Here is a 22,596-nt window from a genome sequence, read left to right on the forward strand (position 1 = left end):
AAGCAGGTCCACAGCATTTATTTTGCATCTATTAATGTGTCAGGAACCCTGCTAGGTGCTTGGGGATACAGAAAGCCAGGCAGACAGGCCTGGTAACCTCAGAGTCTGGGGGAGAGTAAAGACTGCTGTCCTGAGACTGTGCGGGCAATGGCAACAGCCCAGAACCCATGGGAGCTTCCTGTGTAAAAAACATCACTTCATTTTGGCCAGCAAACCCCAGGAGGGAGCAGGGATTCCCTCTTGTGGCTTAGCAGAGAGGTAAACAGATGCGCTCAAAGCAATATAGCAGGTGTGTCTGTGAAGGAATGAGCCCACGGCGAGCGGGATCTGTTTATCTCAGTTGGGAAGCCCTAAAGGGTGGCTGCTAAGAAGGCCTGCAGGTACCTGCGGTGCACGGGCACCCTCATCCTTCTGCCTCATCTGCCCACAGATCCCAAGCCTTGCATGACCAGAGGGCATCCTCTCACACCCCAGGCTCTGGTGCTGGAAGATGTCACTCAGACCAAACGTGGCCCAACTCCTGGATTTGGCTCCACTAAGCTCTTCAGTGTTTGTGTGTGTGCTGTTGCTCAGTCGTGTCCGACTCTTTGGGACCCTATGGACTGTAGCCTGCCAGGCTCCTCTGTCTGCAGAATTTTCTAGGCAGGACTACTAGAGTGGGTTGCCATTTCCTTCTCCAGGAAATCTTCCTGGCCCAGAGACTGAACCTGAGTCTCTTACATCTCCTACACTGGCAAGCACACTTAAGTTCTTTGACCAAAGGAGATATGATTGCCAGGGTGATAGTGGCTTCCATGTCCTGGGGTAGCCAGAAAACTTTCAAGGATGTCAAGGGGCTGTACTGAGAAGTACTTCTGTTGGGCAAGGACAGGGTGAGCATCAGAAAGAAAGATATAATTAGGCTAACTTGAAATAAACCAGGTGTGAGACACAGCAAGGCACCGCAGACAGGATGCCTTGCGGGTCAAAATGTGCTTATGGCACTGGACAGGCCAGTGCAGGAGAAATGGCCCTCCTTGTGCCCAAAGGGGGCAGAAAATGAAGTTAAAAAAATGAACACGGACATAAGATGCCTCTACCTGCTGACTGTAAGTTCCCTCTCTTCATTTTGTGCTTTAAAAACAGAGTTGAGGGACTTCCCTGGTAATCCAATGGTTAGGTTAGAACTTTGCACTTTTACTTCAGGGACCTGGGTTTGATTCCCGGTCAGGGAACTAAAATCCTGCAAGCCACATGGCGCAGCCCCCAAACCCCACAAAACACAGAGTTTAGATCATCAGGAAATGACCATTCCAAATAGAACCCTCAATTTGCCTGATAACCAGACATAATACTTTTGGAAATAATCATATTTGTGCATGTTTTGCGAATCGTTTAAGTGTTCAGAGAAGTCAGCCGTGTTTTCATTATAGTATGTAATTGTATTAATAGTAACACCTCTATAGCTCAAGTGACTGAGTACAAATCTAACACTTACCAGCTCTGTGACCTCGGGCAAGTGACTTCACCTCTCTGGGCTTCAGTCGCCTCAGCTGCAAAACGGAACAAGTTAGTTGCTCAGTCGTATTTGACTCTTTGCGACCCTGTGGACTGTAGTCCATCAGGCTCCTCTGTCCACGGAATTCTCCAGGCAAGAATACTGCAGTGGGTAGCCATTCCCTTCTCCAGGGGATCTTCCCGACCCAGGGATCGAACCTGGGTCTCCTGCATGGCAGGCAGATTCTTTACCATCTGAGCCATCATACTTACCTTTCTTGAAGGGCTGATGTGAGGATTAATGAAGTAATACATGTAAGGCACGTCAAACAGTGCTTTGGGCATAATAAAGACAATATTCAGTGTTACCAATTTTTATCATCATTGTATTGGTAATTCATGTTTAAAATATTAGGAGAAATTTAATTTGTCAAATTCCTAACTGTTAATTTGTGCTTGGGTGACTATCAGAGAGATTGGTTGTTTATTTTTATTTGCTTTTTCATTTATTTTTTGACTACACTGTGTGGCTTGTGGGATCTTAGTTCCCTGACCAGGGACTCAACCCAGGGCTACAGCAGTGAAAGTGCCAAGTCCTAACCATTGGCCCACCGGGGATTCCCTTTTTTATTTTATTTATTCTATTTTTTGATTGTTTAAAGTGATGTCAATTATTTAGTAGATACAGAAGGTTAATATACTGGACGCAAAACAATGTTCAGGTAATAGTGAGGATTTCTCTCCATCAACAAAGATTCTTAAAGGTTGAAGTTTCTAATAAACAACGTCTCCTCCCTGGAGAATCCAAGGGATGAGAGCCTGGTGGGTTGCCATCTATGGGGTCGCACAGAGTCGGACATGAGTGAGGTGACTTAGCAGCAGCAGCCTCCCACGAGGCCTGTAAACTTGTCTGCAGTGACACCACCGATCCTCTAGGGGGCTCAGGCTGTTCCATGGGACACTCAACTTCTCTGGAGCGCTCCACTCCCACCCTGAGGCACAGGCCACTCTGGACTTCCTCCCTCCGTCCTCCCCACTCTCCCTCCCCAACTTATTCCTTCCCCATAGCCCTAAAGGAGCTCAAGTCTATCCATAGAAATAACCACACAAGCTTCTTTTGACCCTAGAGAGGTTGCTCTGTTGCTCTCCTCACCTTCAAATGCACAGTACTCTCCTCATTCTCTCACCTCTCATTCCCTCCTCTGCCCAAGACAGCTCAGCTTCTCCTTTATCTCCCCTTTCCACTAATAACCTGCAAGCTGTCAAGTCTCATGAACACTGCCCAGCTCCCCAGCTGGGTTTCCTCATAGCATTTGACATGTGCAGCGTCTCCCTTCTTAGAGGTATCTGCTCTCACTTCCCCTCCTATCTGTTGAATGGTTTCTCCTCTATCTTCTTGGCTGGCTCATATTCCGCCTATCACCTCCCCCCACGTTGATGCTCCCCCAAGTTCATCTTTCTTGGGCCATCTTCTCGCTCCACTCTGCATGCTCTGGCAACTTGGCCCTCATCCAAGGCGAACTAGCTCAGCCAGTGACAGCCCAGTCTACCCAGTGCTCAAGCCAGAACCCTGGAAATGACTGCAAAGCCTCCACCTTATCTGGCTGATTACCAAGAACTGCCCATTGACTTGTCTACAACTAATGACCTTTTAAAACCCAACTTGGAGCCTGTCACTCCTTGCTAATGTTCAGAACTCACAGTTGGAGGTGGGGGAGAGGAGAGAGGGGATAGTTAGAGAATTGGGGATTGACATGTACACACTGCTGTGTTTAAAACGGGTAACCGACAAGGACTTACTCTATAGCAGAGAGCACTCTGCTCAGTATTATGTAATAACCTAAATGGGGAAAGAATTGTAAAAACGAGGTACATGTGTATGTAAAATGGAATCACTTTTCTGTACACTTGGGACTGTTGCAACATTGTTAATCAACTATACTTCAATATAAAATAAAAAGTTAAAAAATCCCACTAATGTTCAGGAACTTCCCTAGTGGTCTGGAGGTTAAGACTCTGGGCTTTAGCTCCTGGGTTGGGAAACTAAGATCCTATGTACCCTGTGGCTCAGCCAAAAAATATTTTTTTTAAATGCTAATGTTCAAATCCTGTAGCTCTGTATAACCTTGAGTTTCATTTTTCCTCTTCATTCTCTCCACTTATATACTAAACTACATGTAGATTCTATATGATTAGCACAGGCTATGGCACACAGTAGGTACTCAATAAATGTTTCTTGAACGCGCATACTGAAAGGTGAAGATAAGAAGATGAGAAATACATATACCATGCAGTTTCCAGTGGCCAAAGCTAGAACAATTTGAACAACAAAATAGAACAAATATCCATGAGTCCATATTGATATACTTAAGTAATTGCATAAATTAATAAGTGGAGCAGAAGACAAATTTCCCATGTGGAAGAATTGCAAATAATGTATCAATATATTAATGATACTCCTCTCTCAAGGATGGGGAGCTTGACTCCCCTCACCCCCCTCTTTTAAACCATTTTAAAAAGTTTTTATTGAATTGGTTATTCATATGATACTGCTTCTGATTTGGTGTGTGGGGTCTTAGCTTCCTGATCAGCAATTGAACCTTCACCCCTTGCACTGGAAGGTCTATTCTTAATCACTGGACCAGGAAAGTCTCATGACTCCCCCTGCTTTAAGTGTGGGCTGCACACAGTGACTACTTAAAAAAAAAAAAAAAAACCTGCAAATTACAGTGGAATAACTTGACAAACACTAGCTCAGCCAGCAACAGAGTCAACATCATCAATTATAAATTGTGTTGATATTATGTACACTTGAGGTGATGGGATGAAAATGGGACTCTGTGATCTTCCTCCTCAAAATTCATAACTGAGTCTAATCATGAGAGAAGTATCAGACAGACAATAGCATGATGGTTAATTCCATGTGTCAACTTGGTTAGTCCACAGTACTCAGTTATTCTATCAAACCACTAATCTAGAGATCGCTATGAAGGTATGGGATTAATATCTACAATCTTTTGACTGTAACGCTGAAGAAACTGAAGTTGAACGGTTTTATGAAGACCTACAAGACCTTTTAGAACTAACACCCAAAAACGATGTCCTTTTCATTATAGGGGACTGGAATGCAAAAGTAGGAAGTCAAGAAACACCTGGAGTAACAGGCAAATTTGGCCTTGGAATGCAGAATGAAGCAGGGCAAAGACTAGTAGAATTTTGCCAAGAAAATGCACTGGTCATAGCAAACACCCTCTTCCAACAACACAAGAGAAGACTCTACACATGGACATCACCAGATGGTCAACACTGAAATCAGATTGATTATATTCTTTGCAGCCAAAGATGGAGAAGCTCTATACAATCAACAAAAACAAGACTGGGAGCTGACTGTGGCTCAGATCATGAACCCCTTATTGCCAAATTCAGACTTAAATTGAAGAAAGTAGGGAAAACCGCTAGACCATTCAGGTATGATCTAAATCAAATCCCTTATGATTGTACAGTGGAAGTGAGTAATAGATTTAAGGGACTAGATCTGATAGGTAGAGTGCCTGATGAACTATGGAATGAGGTTCGTGACATTGTACAGGAGACAGGGGTCAAGACTATCCCCATGGAAAAGAAATGCAAAAAAGCAAAATGGCCGTCTGGGGAGGCCTTACAAATAGCTGTGAAAAGAAGAGAGGCGAAAAGCAAAGGAGAAAAGGAAAGATATAAGCATCTGAATGCAAAGTTCCAAAGAACAGCAAGAAGAGATAAGAAAGCCTTCTTCAGCAATCAATAAAAAGAAATAGAGGAAAACAACAGAATGGGAAAGACTAGAGATCTCTTCAAGAAAATTAGAGATACCAAGGGAACATTTCATGCAAAGATGGGCTCGATAAAGGACAGAAATGGTCTGGACCGAACAGAAGCAGAAGATATTAAGAAGAGGTGGCAAGAATACACGGAAGAACTGTACAAAAAAGATCTTCACGACCCAGATAATCATGATGATGTGATCACTAATCTAGAGCCAGACATCCTGGAATGTGAAGTCAAGTGGGCCTTAGAAAGCATCACTACGAACAAAGCTAGTGGAGGTGATGGAATTCCAGAGGAGCTGTTTCAAATCCTGGAAGATGATGCTGTGAAAGTGCTGCACTCAATATGCCAGCAAGTTTGGAAAACTCAGCAGTGGCCACAGGACTGGAAAAGGTCAGTTTTCATTCCAATTCCAAAGAAAGGCAATGCCAAAGAATGCTCAAACTACCGCACAATTGCACTCATCTCACATGCTAGTAAAGTAATGCTCAAAATTTTCCAAGCCAGACTTCAGCAATACATGAACCGTGAACTCCCTGATGTTCAAGCTGGTTTTAGAAAAGGCAGAGGGACCAGAGATCAAATTGCCAACATCCGCTGGATCATCGAAAAAGCAAGAGAGTTCCAGAAAAACATCTATTTCTGCTTTATTGACTATGCCAAAGCCTTTGACTGTGTGGATCACAATAAACTGTGGAAATTTCTGAAAGAGATGGGAATACCAGACCACCTGACCTGCCTCTTGAGAAATCTGTATGCAGGTCAGGAAGCAACAGTTAGAACTGGACCTGGAACAACAGACTGGTTCCAAATAGGAAAAGGTGTACATCAAGGCTGTATATTGTCACCCTGCTTATTTAACTTATATGCAGAGTACATCATGAGAAACGCTGGACTGGAAGAAACACAAGCTGGAATCAAGACTGCCGGGGGGAAATGTCAATAACCTCAGATATGGAGATGACACCACCCTTATGGCAGGAAGTGAAGAGGAGCTAAAAAGCCTCTTGATGAAAGTGAAAGTGGAGAGTGAAAAAGTTGGCTTAAAGCTCAACATTCAGAAAACGAAGATCATGGCATCCAGTCCCATCACTTCATGGAAAATAGATGGGGAAACAGTGGAAACAGTGTCAGCCTTTATTTTTTGGGGCTCCAAAATCACGGCAGATGGTGACTGCAGCCAGGAAATTAAAAGACGCTTACTCCTTGGAAGAAAAGTTATGACCAACCTAGATAGTATATTCAAAAACAGAGACATTACTTTGCCGACTAAGGTCTGTCTAGTCAAGGCTATGGTTTTTCCTGTGGTCATGTATGGGTGTGAGAGTTGGACTGTGAAGAAGGCTGAGTGCCGAAGAATTGATGCTTTTGAACTGTGGTGTTGGAGAAGACTCTTGAGTCCCTTGGACTGCAAGGAGATCCAACCAGTCCATTCTGAAGGAGATCAACCCTGGGATGTCTTTGGAGGGAATGATGCTTAAAGCTGAAACTCCAGTACTTTGGACACCTCATGCGAGGAGTTGACTCGTTGGAAAAGACCCTGATGCTGGGAGGGATTGGGGGCAGGAGGAGATGGGGACGACCCAGGATGAGATGGCTGGATGGCATCACGGACTTGATGGATGTGAGTCTGAGTGAACTGCGGGAGATGGTGATGGATAGGGAGGCCTGGCATGCTGCAATTCATGGGGTCACAAAGAGTCGGACACGACTGAGCGACTGAACTGGACTGAACTGAACTGAACTGGATGGTTCTCATCCAATCAGCTGAAAGCCCATAAGAGGAAAACGAAGGGTTCCTTGAGGAAGGAGAAATTCTGTGAACTGCAATTTCAGTGCCTGCCCTACAGATTTCAGACTTGTCTAACCAGGCCTCACAATTGACTAAGTCATTTCCTTGGCAATAAAACAGTAAATCAATCAATCAATCTTCTCTCTTTCTCTGTAAATATTTATCTATAAATATATCTAGAAATACACAAATATATCTATCAGTTCAGTTCAGTTCAGTTCAGTCGCTCAGTCGTGTCCGACTCTTTGCAACCCCATGAATCGCAGCACGCCAGGCCTCCCTGTCCATAACTAACTCCTGGAGTTCACTCAGACTCACGTCCATCGGGTCAGTGATATCATCCAGCCATCTCATCCTCTGTCGTCCCCTTCTCCTCCTGCCCCCAATCCCTCCCAGCATCAGAGTCTTTTCCAATGAGTCAACTCTTCCCATGAGGTGGCCAAAGTATTGGAGTTTCAGCTTTAGCATCATTCCTTCCAAAGAAATCCCAGGGCTGATCTCCTTTAGAATGGACTGGTTGGATCTCCTTGCAGTACAAGGGACTCTCAAGAGTCTTCTCCAACACCACAGTTCAAAAGCATCAATTCTTCAGCGCTCAGCCTTCTTCACAGTCCAACTCTCACATCCATACATGACCACAGGAAAAACCATAGCCTTGACTAGACAGACCTTAGTCGGCAAAGTAATGTCTCTGTTTTTGAATATACTATCTAGGTTGGTCATAACTTTTCTTCCAAGGAGTAAGCATCTTTTAATTTCCTGGCTGCAGTCACCATCTGCCGTGATTTTGGAGCCCCTCAAAATAAAGGCTGACACTGTTTCCACTGTTTCCCCATCTATTTCCCATGAAGTGATGGGACCAGATGCCATGATCTTCGTTTTCTGAATGTTGAGCTTTAAGCCAACTTTTTCACTCTCCACTTTCACTTTCATTAAGAGGCTTTTTAGCTCCTCTTCACTTCCTGCCATAAGAGTGGTGTCATCTGCATATCTGAGGTTATTGATATTTCTCCCAGCAATCTTAATTCCAGCTTGTGTTTCTTCCAGTCCAGCATTTCTCATGATGTACTCTGCATATAAGTTAAATAAGCAGGGTGACAATATACAGCCTTGATGTACACCTTTTCCTATTTGGAACCAGTCTGTTGTTCCAGGTCCAGTTCTAACTGTTGCTTCCTGACCTGCATACAGATTTCTCAAGAGGCAGCATACAAATATCTATCTATATTTACATATATATGTCTGTATATATATATATATATATATGTATGTATGTTTATATATCTATATGTGTCCACCTATTTGTTCTACTGGTTCTCATGGGTTAAAGAAGAAACCATAAGGAAATTATACAATGTTTTGAAACAAATGAAAAAAAATGGTGGGATATGGCTAAAGCAATATTCACAGAAAAATTTATAGCCTTAATTGTATATATTAGAAAATAAATATATAATGAACAATCTAAGTTACCCATTTGTTTTTTAAAAATTACTTTAGATATTTATTTGGAGTTAATCCTTGAGAAGAACCAGACTTATTCTTTCTTGTATCCTCAGCCTACTTCTTGGGGCTTTCTTTCCTTTTTTTTTTGTAGGATGTTAGTTCCCTGACAAGGGATCAAACCTGTGTCCCCTACAATGGGGATGCAGAGTCCTAACGACTGGACCAAGGAATTCCCTAAATTACCCATTTCTATAATTTAGCAGGACCTTCCAAGTGGCGCTAGTGGTAAAGAACCCACCTGCCATTGAAGGTTGGACATAAGGGACACACATTTGATCCCTGGGTTGGGAAGATCCTCTGGTGGACGGCATGGCAACCCACTCCAGTATTCTTGCCTGGAGAATCCCATGAACAGAGGAGCCTGGCAAGCTGCAGTCCATGTAGATGCACAGAGTCGTACACGAGGGAAGTGACTTAGCATGCACGCATAACTCAGCAGAAAAACAAAATGAGTCCCTTAAAAGTAGAAGGAAGAAGAAAAATAATAAATATATATAAAATGTAGAATGAAATATCAATAAAGGGAATCAATAAGGACAAAGGTAGTTCTTTAAGCAGATTAATAAAATGTAAAAATCTCCAGTGTGATTTATCATGAGAGAAAAGGATCACATACTGCAAATATCAGAAATGAAAAGAGTTTCATTACCAAATTTAGGGACATTTGAAAAAATATGAGAATATCACGGATACATTTATCTTATACCAAAGAATTTAAACTTTTTAATAAAACAGACAAAGTCCTAGAAAGTTATGATATCACAAACCAACTCAAGAAGAAATAAGGGCATTATATCTCATCATGATGGAATTATAGGGTCTTGCTGTCTTGCAAGTGGAAACAGTGGCAGACTTTATTTATTTGGGCTCCAAATCATTGCAGATGGTGACTGCAGCCATGAAAGTAGAAGACGTTTATTCCTTGGAAGGAAAGTTACGACCAACCTAGACAGCATGGCTTCCCTGGTGGCTCAGAGGTTAAAGCATCTGCCTCCAATGCGGGACACCCGGGTTCAATCCCTGGGTCGGGAAGATCCCCTGGAGAAGGAAATGGTAACCCACTCCAGTATTCTTGCCTGGAGAATCCCATGGATGGAGAAGCCTGGTAGGCTACAGTCCACGGGGCCGCAAAGAGTCGGACACGACTGAGCGACTTCACTCAAACAGACAGCGCGTTAAAAAGCAGAGACATTACTTTGCCGACAAAGATCCATCTAGTCAAGGCTATGGTTTTTCCAGTAGTCATGTGTGGATGTGAGAGTTGGACTGTGAAGAAAGCTGAGCGCCAAAGAATTGATGCTTTTGAACTGTGGTGTTGGAGAAGACTCTTGAGAGTCCCTTGTACTGCAAGGAGATCCAACCAGTCCATCCTAAAGGAGATCAGTCCTGGGTGTTCACTGGAAGGATTGATGTTGAAGCTGAAACTCCAATACTTTGGCCACCTGATGCAAAGAGCTGACTCATTGGAAAACACCCTGACGCTGGGAAAGATTGAGGGCAGGAGGAGAAGGGGACAACAGAGGATGAGATGGTTGGATGGCATCACAGACTCAATGGACATGAGTTTGGGTAAACTCTGGGAGTTGGTGATGGACAGGGAGGCCTGGTGTGCTGCAGTCCATAGGGCTGCAAAGAGCTGGACACGACTGAACTGAACTGAACTGAACTGCCATCTTGCTTAAACAAGAAAACTAGATAAAATATATGAAACAACTGGTTTAGACATTGGATGATGGGCAGTACAGGGCTGAGATATCTAAAAGAAAGGGAACAAGCAAAGTGAGCCCAATGATTGCCTCAAGTTCTGCCTGAAGGCACTCTTTAAACCACAGTGTCAGGAAAGGGGCCCAGTGTCAGGAAGGGGTCCCAAAGCAGTAGGTTTGCTGTATCGGGATGAGAGATCACAGCTTAAAGAGACTGTAACACTTGGAATTTACAAAGTAGAATATTAAAGAAAAGGAAGCTGTGTAGAGAGAGAGCTCCAGTGACATGCATGAGTGTTCTTGAGAGGGTCTTTGAATTAACTAAACCACTCATGTGAGAGTCAAACACTGCACATCTCAGTGGACAAGCTGTGAGCTACAGGATTCCCGGAGCTTACAGAAGGCTAGGATATAATCAAGTTTTGATCACCGAGTGGAGAATATTCCTTAAAATATCCAGGTCATTCAGCAGAGACCCAAGAAAGTTAACACTTCGGTAGTTAATGAGAGCTATTTCAGCTTTATTAAGTTTGGATTGTATATTGTCACCCTGTTTATTTAATTTATATGCAGAGTGCATCATGAGAAATGCCAGGCTGGATGAATCACAAACTGAACTCAAGATTGCTGGGAGAAATATCAACAGCCTCAGATATGCAGATGATACCACTCTAAAGGCAGAAAGAGAAGAGGGAACTAAAGAGCTCCTTGATGAGGGTCAAAGCGAAGAGTGAAAAAGCTGGCCTGAAATTCAACATTTTAAAAACTAAGATCATGGTATTTGGTCCCATCACTTCATGGCAAATGGAAGGAGAAAAAGTGGGAGCAGTGAGAGATTTTATTTTCTTGGGCTCCAAAATCACTGTGGACAGTGACTGCAGCCATGAAATTAAAAGATGCTTGCTCCTTGGAAGGAAAGCTATGATAAACCCAGGCATCATGTTAAAAAGCAGAGACCTCACTTCTCTGACAAAGGTCTGTCTAATCAAAGCTATGGTTTCACCAGTAGTCATGTATGGATGTGAGAGCTGTACCATAAAGAAAGCTGAGTGCCGAAGAATTGATGTTTTTGAATGGTGGTGCTGGAGAAGACTCTTGAGAGTCCTTGGACTGCAAGGAGATCAAACCAGTTAAACCTAAAGGAAATCAACCCTGAATATTCATTGGCTGGAAGGACTGAACTGAAGCTGAAACTCCAATAGTTTGGCCACCTGATGCAAAGAGCTGACTAATTGGCAAAGACTCTGATGCTGAGAAAAATTGAAGGCAAAAGGAGAAGATGGCAGCAGAGGATGAGATGGTTGGGTGGCATCACTGACTCAATGGGCATGAATTTGAGCAAACTCTGGGAGCTAGAGGAGGATAGAGAAGCCTGGTGTGCTGTAGTCCATGGGATCGCAGAGTCAGACATGACTTAGTGACTAAACAACAACAACAGCAAGTTTAGATCTTCCCTAACAGCTTAAAAATAAACTTCAAAGGAATTAAGTTGATCATGGATAATTTCAAGACTAGCCTGTTAGAACAAAGTTCAGTATCTTGGAAAACAACAAAATGCAACACCTCAGTTCTTACAGCAAATCATGGTCTGGGTAAAAATGTTTGCAATGCTTTTATCTGACAAAAGATTTGCATCTAGAATACATAAAGAACCCCCACAATTCAATTATAAAAAGAGGCAAATAGGTCAATTAAAATGTTAATGAAAGACCTGGACACTTTGCAAAAGAAAATGCACAATGGGCTAATAAGCTCATGAAAAAACATCTAATAATAGCTAATGCTGACATTTTTAGTCATCAGAGAAGTGCAAATTAAGTCCACAGTGAGATACCACTACATACCCGCTTAATGGCTAAAATTCAAAGACTGGTGGTCCAGTGGTTAGAACTCAGCACTTTTACTGCTGTGGGTCCAGATTCAATCATTTGTTGGGGAACTAAGATCTCACAAGCCACATGGCATGGCCAAAAGAAAAAAAAAAGAAAGAGAACACCAAGTGTCAGAAAGGAGATGGAACAATCTTACACATGTGTACATTGTACAAATGGAAAAATCACTTTGAAAAACAGTTTGGCAGTTTCTTAAAAGTTAATCACGTCAATCATATATGTATCCTGTGATTCATTCACACACTCTTGGTACTTATCTAAGAGAAATAAAATATATGTCTATAAATATCTTTAATGAGAATGTTCGTGGAAGTTTTTTTCTTAGTAGCCAAAAAGCTAGAAACAGCTCAAATGTCTATCAGTAAGGGACTGAATGGACAAACTGTGGTACATTTCTCATCAATAAAAATAAATTACTTATATATACTACAGCATTAATGAATCTCAAAAAGTTTATATTGAAGGAAAAAGGCCAGCGCCAAAGAGTATTTATTATATGATTCCATTTGTAGAAAGTTCTAGAATAAGGAAAACAAGTCTGTGGTCCTACAAATCAAAGCAGTGGTTGCTTCTGGTGATGGTGGGGATTGACTGGGAAGAGGCAGAGGAGAACTTCCTGGGAGCGATGGAAATGTTTCGTGTCCTAATTGGTGTGTGGGATACATGAGCGCATGTATTTATTAAATCATTAAATGACAGTGATTAAAATTGAAACATTTTGCTGTATATAAAATGCACTTCAATAAAGAAGAACCACACTGACATACTGAAATGACTAAAATTAAAAAGAATAATAAATAGAATGGATAAACAACAAAGTCCTACTGTATAGCACAGAGAGCTGTATTCAATTGCCTATGATAAACCATAATTGAAAAATGTATATATATGTATAATTGAATCACTTGGCTGTACAGTGGAAATTAATACAACATTATAAATCAACTAGACTTCAATAAAATAAATTTTAAAAAGAGAGTAAAAATACTGGATATTGGGGAAGTATGTGAAATAACATGACCTCCCCTACACTGATGATGAGTATATAAAATGGTACAACTACTTTGCAAGTCTGGGAGTTTCTTACAAATGTAAATATGTACTTCTCACGTGACCTGGTGTTTCCACTTCTAGGTATTTACCCAACTGGAATGAAAACACCTCATTACACAATACTTTATACAATGCAATGCCATTTTTAGCAACTTATACTAGTAAGAAGAACTGAAAAATTCCTGAAGTCCAGCAACAACAATGGACCACTAAATTGCAATACATTTATATAATAGAATATTACATAGCACTAGGTGCTAGTGAAAAAGAACCCACCAATACAGGAGATGTAAGAGACGCAGTTTCAATCCCTGGGTGGGGAAGATCCCCTGAAAGAGAACATAGCATCCCACTCCAGTTTTCTTGCCTGGAGAATCCCATGGACAGAGGGGCCTCGTGGGCTAATGTCCATAGGGTCGCAAAGAGTCAGACAAGACTGAAGCAACTTAGCACACAAGTAATGAATTAATGTGCTGAGTATGAGAAGCCACACACAACGTAGCAAATCCATGATTCCTTTTACATGAAATTCTAAAAAAGCCTAGTCTGCAGCAAAAGGGAGTAGATAAATAGTTGCCTGGGGTCGGGGTTGGGCAGAGGGTTGACTAGGAAGAAGCACTAAAGAGACTTTCCCAGTGATGGAAATATTCCCTGTCTTAATGGTGGGTATATGTGTTGGTCAGAACTCATTGACTGGTCCAGTTAACCTAGGTGCATTTATTGTGTGTAAATTGTACTTCAGTAATGCTGATTTTATAATGGAGAAATTAACTGACAAAAACCTTCTAGGACTGAAAAAGAATAGAATACCTACATAGTCTACAATCATAAAATAAATTGAATAAACACTCGAAAATATTCCCACAAAGCAAATTCCATGATCAGAGAATGTCATCACTAAATTTAATCATATAATCAAGAAGGAAATACTTCCAAACAGTCACAAATGACTCCAGATTATAGAAAACATATCATTTAACATATTCTTAGTACCAAAGCCTGGCATAGAAGGTACAAGGAAGAAAAATAACAGGTCAGTCTTACTCATGAACATAAATTGAAAAGTCCTAAATGAATAAAACATTAACAAACCAGTAATAAAAGAAAAAGGTAATACATCATGACCAAATGGGTTATCCCAGATATAGAGTTTAGTAACATTAGAAAAATCAATTAATCTAATCCTCCGCATGAACAGGAATGAAGAATTAAAACCATATATTCATCTCAGAAACAAAGAAAGTATTTGATAATATTGCCACTCATTAATGATTAACATTTTGAGCAAATTAAGAATAGAAGGGAACTTCTATAACTTGATTAGAGATATTTATAAAAAGCCTATAGCAAACATCATATCTAAGATTGAAATCTTTCCCTCTGAGGTCAGAAACTGGACAAGGATGCTTGTTATTTGGTGAGAAAGAAAATACCTATTATTTGCAAAAAATCTGATCATGTAGCAAGAAAAATTGTCACAGATAAATTATTTCAATTTATAAAAATGCTCAATAAATTAAAAGAATCAACTTAAAAATTAAATTCACAAAAAACCCAATTTAAAAATAGTCAAGGTACATGAATAGATATTTCTCCAAAGAAGATATAGAAGTGGCCAATAAATATGAAAAGATCCTCAACATCATTAGGTATTAAGAAAACAGAAATCTGATACCACTTCACACCTTTTAGGAGGCCTATTACGAAAATTGAAAGATAGTAAGTACTGGTGAGGCTGTAGAGAAATTGGAACACTTCTATGTTACTGGGAATGCAAAATGGTTCAGCCACAGTGGAAACAGTTTGGCTGCTCCTCAAAAAGTTAAACATAGAATTACCATATGACACAGCAATTCGAAAGAATTGAAAACAGGGATTCAAACAGATACTTGTACCCAAATGTTCACAGCAGCCTGATGAAGGGTGATGGAAATATTTTGGAAATAGATAGTGGTGATGGTTTGCATAACATTGTGAGTGTAATTAATGCCACTGAATTGTACACTGAAAAATAGTCAAAATGGCAACTTTTATGTTATATATATATTTTAGCACAATAAAAAATACCATCAACTGCTCATCTCCACCAGCAAGAATTCAAAAATGAAATTTTAACAAAGTATCTTTCAAAATAGCATAAAACTTATGAATAACCTAAAATAAACCTAACAAAATATGTAGAAGCCTTCTTTGAATAAAATGAGAAAATTTTATTGATAAATGTTTAAGGTGAACTAAGTAAAAAGAGAAATATACTATATCCAGTGATTGGAAGACTCAGAATTATACAGATGTCAGTTTTATACAAATTAAGCTACAGATTCAATATAATCACAATTCCAATATATATCCTTTTAAGTTTAGTTTTTAATCCATAATTTTGTCAGTCATACCTCAATAAAGCTTGTTTTTGTTGCACCAAAACACAAGGGAAACACAAGTGGCCAAGAAAAAACAAGACACATTTAAGAATAAATAAGATGGCAGGACTTGCCCTACCATACCTCAAGACTTATTATAAAGTTTTAATAAGTAAGACATTATAATTTGGTATAAGGATAGCCAAAGAGACCACTAAAGCAGAACATAGAGCTGAGAAACAGACCCACACATGCACAGATACTTGATCAGAGACAGGAAAGCAGTGGGAAAAGCACTTTAAAAAAAATCATGAATGGAGCTGGATCAAACTGAAATTGGATCCCCACCTCACACCATACACAAAATGTACTCCAAGTAAATTACAGACCTTGAAGTAAAACAACACTACAAAACTCTTGTAAGATAATTTAAGAAAAAATATCATAACCTCAAAATAAGAAAGACTTCTTTTAAAAAAAAATATTTATTTAGTTGGTTGCATTGGGTTGCTGCAAGCAAGATTTTATTGCATCACGCGGTATCTTTCACTGTGGCTGGTGCCCCAGCTTAGCCGCATCCTTTGTGGCTGACTATAATCATTGTCATTCCACCTGGGATGTGGTAGTGCTTCTGATTTAATATCTTGGCAGGGGGTACTTTCTACTTGGTCTTTTCTACTTTGATGGTTCTTGTTTCAGGAAACCAATATGGGGGTTCTGCTTTCTGCCAAGAACATCTGTTTCAGTTATGTATTCAGGGACCAAGAAACTAACCACCGGGTAAGTCTGTGGGCCTACTGGACCCACTGTGGGAATGACTTTGCCAGGTCTCCTTTTATTGCTTGGCCTCTGGATGCCCCGACTCTTAATACGTGTTCATGATGGCATTTTGATCCCCCTTATATCTGTCAGCTCAGATCCTGTACCCAAAAGCCTTGAAAGAGCTGAATCTTTCGCCAGTGTACAATTGCTCTGAGAAATGGCTTTGGAGGAAGAGTGAGATAATTACTATGAGATAAGCTTGTTGTGGAATTCCAAGATTCTTCCTGAAGGGAACTGTCCTCCTCTTTGATTAATGGATTCTGTAGCTGAAAAAATGGCTAGGGTCTGGAAACTGGGTGATGGATTGTGATTTTTTCCTTCACAGTGGCTGACATCAGCCTTCTGTTTACCCATTCTTGCTTTTTATTTAAAAAAAAATATTTATTTGGCTGCACCAGGTCTCAGCTGAGGCACACAGGATCTGCAATCTTCACAGAGGCATGTAGAATCTTTAGTTAACGCATGCAAACTCTACATTATAGCATGTGGAATTTAGTTTCCTGACTAGGGACTGAACCCAGGGCCCCTGCATTGGGAGCAAGGAGTCTTACCCACTGGACCACCATAGAAATCTCAACTTGTTTTTGGTTATATAAATCCAGAAATACCTTCATTGGCTGTCCACCTACCTAGGAAGACCACGGTCTGCCGTGTGAAGACCATTAGGGATCACAGTAGATTGCCGTTTTCCATTTTGGTCTTTTTGCGCATATAATTACATCCACCTTGACTCTGATGACTAAGTGCCATCATCTGGCCTCTGTTCTGGGTTCCAGTCATACCCATTGACTTTATGAAGCCCTGTTCCATAGCCATGTCCACTACTATCAACTTTGGCCTGCAGAGAATAGCCCCTACTGAGTGGCAAATGATGCCGGTGTCTTTCCAACAACTGACACGTTTCTTTTGCTGTTTTTTTGTTAAATTTTATTATTGACTGCACTGGGTCTTTGATGTGGCACACAGGCCCTTCATTACTGTGTGTGGGCTTTCGCTGGCTGCGGTGAGCAGGGGCTACTGTCTAGCTGTGGGGCGTGGACTTCTCCTTGCAGTGGCTTTCCTTGTTTTGGAGCATAGGCTCTTGGGCTTCAGTAGTTGCAGCACAAGAACTCAGTTGTTGTGGTGCATGGGCTTAACTGCCCCACTGCATGTGGAATCTTCCTGGACCAGGGATTGAACCAGTGTACCCTGCGCTGACAGGCAGATTCTTAACCACTGCACCACTAGGAAAGTCCCAATAAAACATGTGTCTTCTCACTTTATTTAAGGGACTGTCTTTGGATCCTCCTGAGGAACACAGGAAGCTGGAGGGTTCTCTGGTCTTATATAATGATTGCATTCTGGTGAGCTCATCTTTCTGAACCTCTTGGCTTTTCCCCGCTACTCTGTCAAGGAAACGTTAGCATCTCCACCTCATTTGCTGTAACGCATGATTTCCTCCAAACTTTGCTGCTCTATCCCAGTAGCATATTGCAACTGGTTTCAGATGTCCTTTCTAGGGCTTTAAAATAATTAAATGCTTAGTCATGGCAGAGTATCCCAGATCAATATAAACTCTCCACTCTCCAGCCTTTTATTCCACTCCCCGACTCTAGGCCAACACCCTCAAGAACTGTTCTCAAGCATGTTCTCCCAATTTCTGCTGCTACCTTAGCCAGATCCTGCAGCACTTTTTGGTGAATAATCCCTTTCTCCCCTTAGCTAGGATAGTACTTCCCCACTTGTTCCAGGTTGAGACTTGCCCATGGTCATGTCTCTAGACTCCCGGAGTGGGATCAGGGCCAGATCTTGAAGAGAACAAGTATCATCTTGTGAGGCCTCTGCCTCAGGTGAGGACCTTGCATCTTATCTGGCAAGGAGACACTGCTCTTTTCCATCAAGGGAGAGAGGCCATGTCTATTGGCCCTATTGGTTCAGGATAACATGGGGATTCTAGAGCAGATGTTTCCATACCAGGCCTCAGTGTCCCACTCCTTCCCTCCCTCCTGCTACTTCCACAGCAGTATGGGATTGATTTTCAGCACAGTGTAGCCACACTGGGTACAGATGAAAACTTCCTTGAGTGCTGCCCTAGAAGACTCCTGGGTTTTACACTGTATCCTGAGTTAATAGCCATTGTGAGTCTGTTGTGTTTTTTCCTTTTAGCAATTTGATGGCATTTATCAATGACTGACTGACCACAATCCTTCTAATTCCCATCTCCCTCCCATATCACAGTTACTAGAGATGCGCACAGGTGGTGTGTCCCTATATTCACCAGGGTGAGAGTTTTAGTAATCGTGCTGGTGCTCTGGGTAGCAGCACCCTACTCACCCTAGTCACGGAATTCTTATCGTTATTTGGATGGTGAGTGATCCAATTCCAGAATCCCATGCAGGGGATCTGCTTCCTAGGATCACTTTAGATACCAACTGGGTTTGGCAGGGGAGGGAGGTCCCCCTAGGAATAAAACCTCAGTTGAAGATTTGAAGGCATGTACATTTTTTGAGTTTTTTTTTGGTTTTGTTGGCCACGCCATGAGGCATGTAAAAATTTTAGTTCCCCGGATGAGGGATAGAACCCAAGCTCCCTGCAGCGGAAGTTCAGAGTCCTAACCACTAGACTACCAGGGAATTCCCATATTTGAGAACTGATGCTAGTGGTAAAGAACCCACCTGCCAACGCAGGAGAGGTAATATCCCTGGGTTGGGAAGATGCCCTGGAGGAGGGCATGGTAATCCACTCCAGTGTTCTTGCCTGGAGAATCCCATGGACAGAGGAGCCTGGCGGGCTACGGTCCAGAGGGTCGCAGAGTCAGACACGACTGAAATGACTTGGCATGCACACACATGAGGAACTACCTCCAAGTGAGAAAGTGACGCAGAAAAGAGAAGAAGGCTGATAAAGGCTGCACTATCAAGGAAATTAAGCTTGTGGGCTGGAAGTGAGTCCTGCTGGGGACTCAGGAAACCAGTAATGATGAAGCCTCAGGACTATCCCACCAGATGGCTGAGAGAACTGGGGCATTTATCCACCAGTCACCGTCAGTTATTGCCTGAGGGTTGTTGAAGATTGGAGTAGAATTCCTCAGAATGTTCTGCCTGCCTAGCATCTGAGTAGTGCAGCTTCAGTGGCCAGAGATAAGAGCCCTTGGGCAGCGTTGCAGTTTTCTGGCAGCTGGAAGTTTGTCCCCAGTGCTTAGAGAGTGTGGGAGGGATGCTGATAACATCTGCTATACGGAGGGGAGGAATCCTTTCTCTAGATACAACAATGGTTCCACTCAACTGACAGCAATCCAATTCTGAGAATCTCGATTCCTCACGAATGAAGTGGTCACCTGACATGGTTTGAAAAACAACAGCCAAGTGAAGTGCTGGCTAAGGGCAAAGTGAAAATTAAATGAGTAATGAAACAGGAAATTAAAAAATATCAACTTCTAACCAGTTACAGAAATAAGGACTGTAGAAGCTATGGATATTTTCTTGCTTGCTTGTTTTATATTATATACTCTGTGTGCATATGTATATATGTATGTATATAATTTTTTCCTTCCTTCCTTTGCTTTATCCTCTTATAAAAGGATTGTTGTTGGTAGTGAGCTTTATTATTTAGTCTTTAGGTTCCTTTCGAGAAAAATATGTTTCCCTGGTGGCTCAGTGGTAAAGAATCCACCTGCCAATGCAGGAGACGTGGGTTTGATCCCTGGCCAGGAAGAGTCCCCTGGAAAAGGAATTGGCAGCCCACTCCAGTATTCTTTCTTGGGAAATACCATGGACATCGAAGCCTGGTGGGCTACAGTCCATGGGATCTCAAAGGGGTCAGATGTAACAGCGACTAAACAACAACAAAGGAGAAAATGTGGCTGAACTCAGAAAGGTGTTACCATCACCCAGAGATGGATATTGTTACTGCAGAGACTTTGCAACTCTGCTTTGTGGGGAGTGCTAGAGCACAGACCTTTGTACAAATGACAATTACATCTTTTTTTTTTTTTGGACAATTGCATCTTAATGGGCAAAGGCATGAAGTTGTTATTGTTCAAACATGTATAGAAAAGATGTGTGCATATGCTAAGCAGAAAGTCTCTGCTTTTTCTGTGCAGGTTATTTACTTCTTGCTTTCCCTGGTGGCTCAGACAGTAAAGAATCTGCCTGCAATGTGGGAGACCAGGGTTGCATCCCTGGGTTGGGAAGATCCCCTGGAGAAGGGAATGGCAATTCCAGTATTCTTGCCTAGAGAATTCCATGGACAGAGGAGCCTGGCAGGCTACAAATCATGGGGTTGCAAAGAGTCGGACACGACTGAATGACTAACACTAACACTTTTCTGCTCCAAGTTCGTTCTTCATGACTCTTTTCACTGATGCTGGTAAGGCAGAGCAAAACTCTGCAAATTTGTTTCCCAGACTTCAGTACTAACTGACTTCCCGTTAGGTTCTAATAGGAGGCACTAGAGGGAGACGGAAGGCAGAAGAGAAGGGACATCTTCCTGTTTGAGGGGTTTTGTTCAGGGTCACTCTGTCATTGGAAGTTGGCTCCAGCCTTCAGCTTTTTCTGTATTTTGAGAACCAGCTTTCTAGATGGCTCTTTTTTGTAGATGGCACCAGCGGCAGCCCACTGGCGGCTCTGGCTGAGTCTGAGCCCTACCTGTGGGATCCCACCTCTTCCCTTGTGTTCTCTCAATCCTGCTGCTTTCCTAGTTATGAGTTCCACTACTTCCATGGTGCCTCTGCTTTCTCTTTTTGCTTTTTTAGTCTTCCAGTGTGACCAAATCTCGTCTATTTCAAATCACATGGTTTCTGTTTTTCTGACTTGGCCCTGTCTTGTGCACAAAGTGACCCTCAATGGTAAAACAGATAAATTGTGGTAGAGATATACACTGGAATAGTATTAGTGGAAATGTATCTCGCTAATATGATACTGAAAGAAGCAAATTACAACTGAATTCATCCAGTATGACTCCATTTCTTCAAAGCCTAAACACTGGCAACATTGAACTGTATTTTTTTTTTACTGATGGATGTGTAGGTGGTAAAACTATAAAGAAAAACAAGAAAATGCTCATTGCAAAAGTCTGGATAGTGGTTATCTCTCACAGGGATGGATGAAGATGAGATCTGGCAAAAGCATTATGAGAGGTCCTCTGGGGCTGGTGATGTCCTATTTCTTGATCAGTGAGGCTATGACATAGCTGCGTGCTTTGTAAGTATTCTTCAAGCTGCACATATGTGATTTAGGCGCTCTTTCACGCATCTAATATATCTTGCAATTGAAAAGCAGAAGAACAAACATCATGATTGCCCCTGGCAATGAATCTGGAGGAAGGAAGACGAAGGTGAGGCGAGAGGGAAAAAGCAGAGTGGAGGGGCTGAAAAGACTAAGTCTGAGGCCCCAGAAGCCAAGAATTGAGGCTGAGGTTGAGTGAGCAAGAGATCTGTGCTGGAGTCAGGACCTTCTCCCCAGTCCCCAGGAAGTCAGACCAAGATTGGGAATTTCTACAGGTCTTTCATCTCTCCCTCCTCTGTTTGTGCTAATGGAGGGTCCCTGCCTGCTGGTCATTTTCAGATGTGAGAGCCCATCTGGAGCAATGTGGAGACACTGACCAGCCACTATCGAGCAGCGTCAACCCAGAGAGTGGGCAGAGTTGGACAATGGACATTTCTGAGGCCAGATGGAGAAACTGGGTGAAGCTCTTGTGGTCAACACAGAAAGCCTTTCTGTGGGAGCTGAGGATTTCAGTGGTTGAAAGAGAACAGGCTAAATAGAGGAACAGAGAAATGGAGCATGTGGGAGCAGTGATGTGAGAGAGCAACGGGTAGTATGGAAGCCAGACTGTCCCTCTGTTTCCCCCACCTTCCCTGAAGGATGCAACCACCTAAAAGACGCAACCAGCACTGTAAATCAGCTATACTTTAATTTAAAAAAATAAACACGGAAAATGGATGCAACCAGCTTTTCTGGCCTTGAAGAGAGGGTTGATGGCACCCTGCAGCAATTCTAGCAACCAAGGGGTTAATCCTCAAACCAGCTGCCTCTGGGGTGGTGTGAGGAGGTAGGACTCAGAAGCAGTTACTTGGCACCACTATGGGCATCAGCTCTACTGCTGGGAACCTCCACAGAGCCCAGGCCCTTAGCTGCCAGTCTACTCTCCACTCTTTGTCCCGACGGGTTCCAGGCTCAGGGCTCCTACGGCTCCTTCTGAATTCCCAT

This window comes from Capra hircus, chromosome 19 (assembly GCF_001704415.2).
Source record: "Capra hircus breed San Clemente chromosome 19, ASM170441v1, whole genome shotgun sequence".
NCBI lineage: Eukaryota > Metazoa > Chordata > Mammalia > Artiodactyla > Bovidae > Capra > Capra hircus.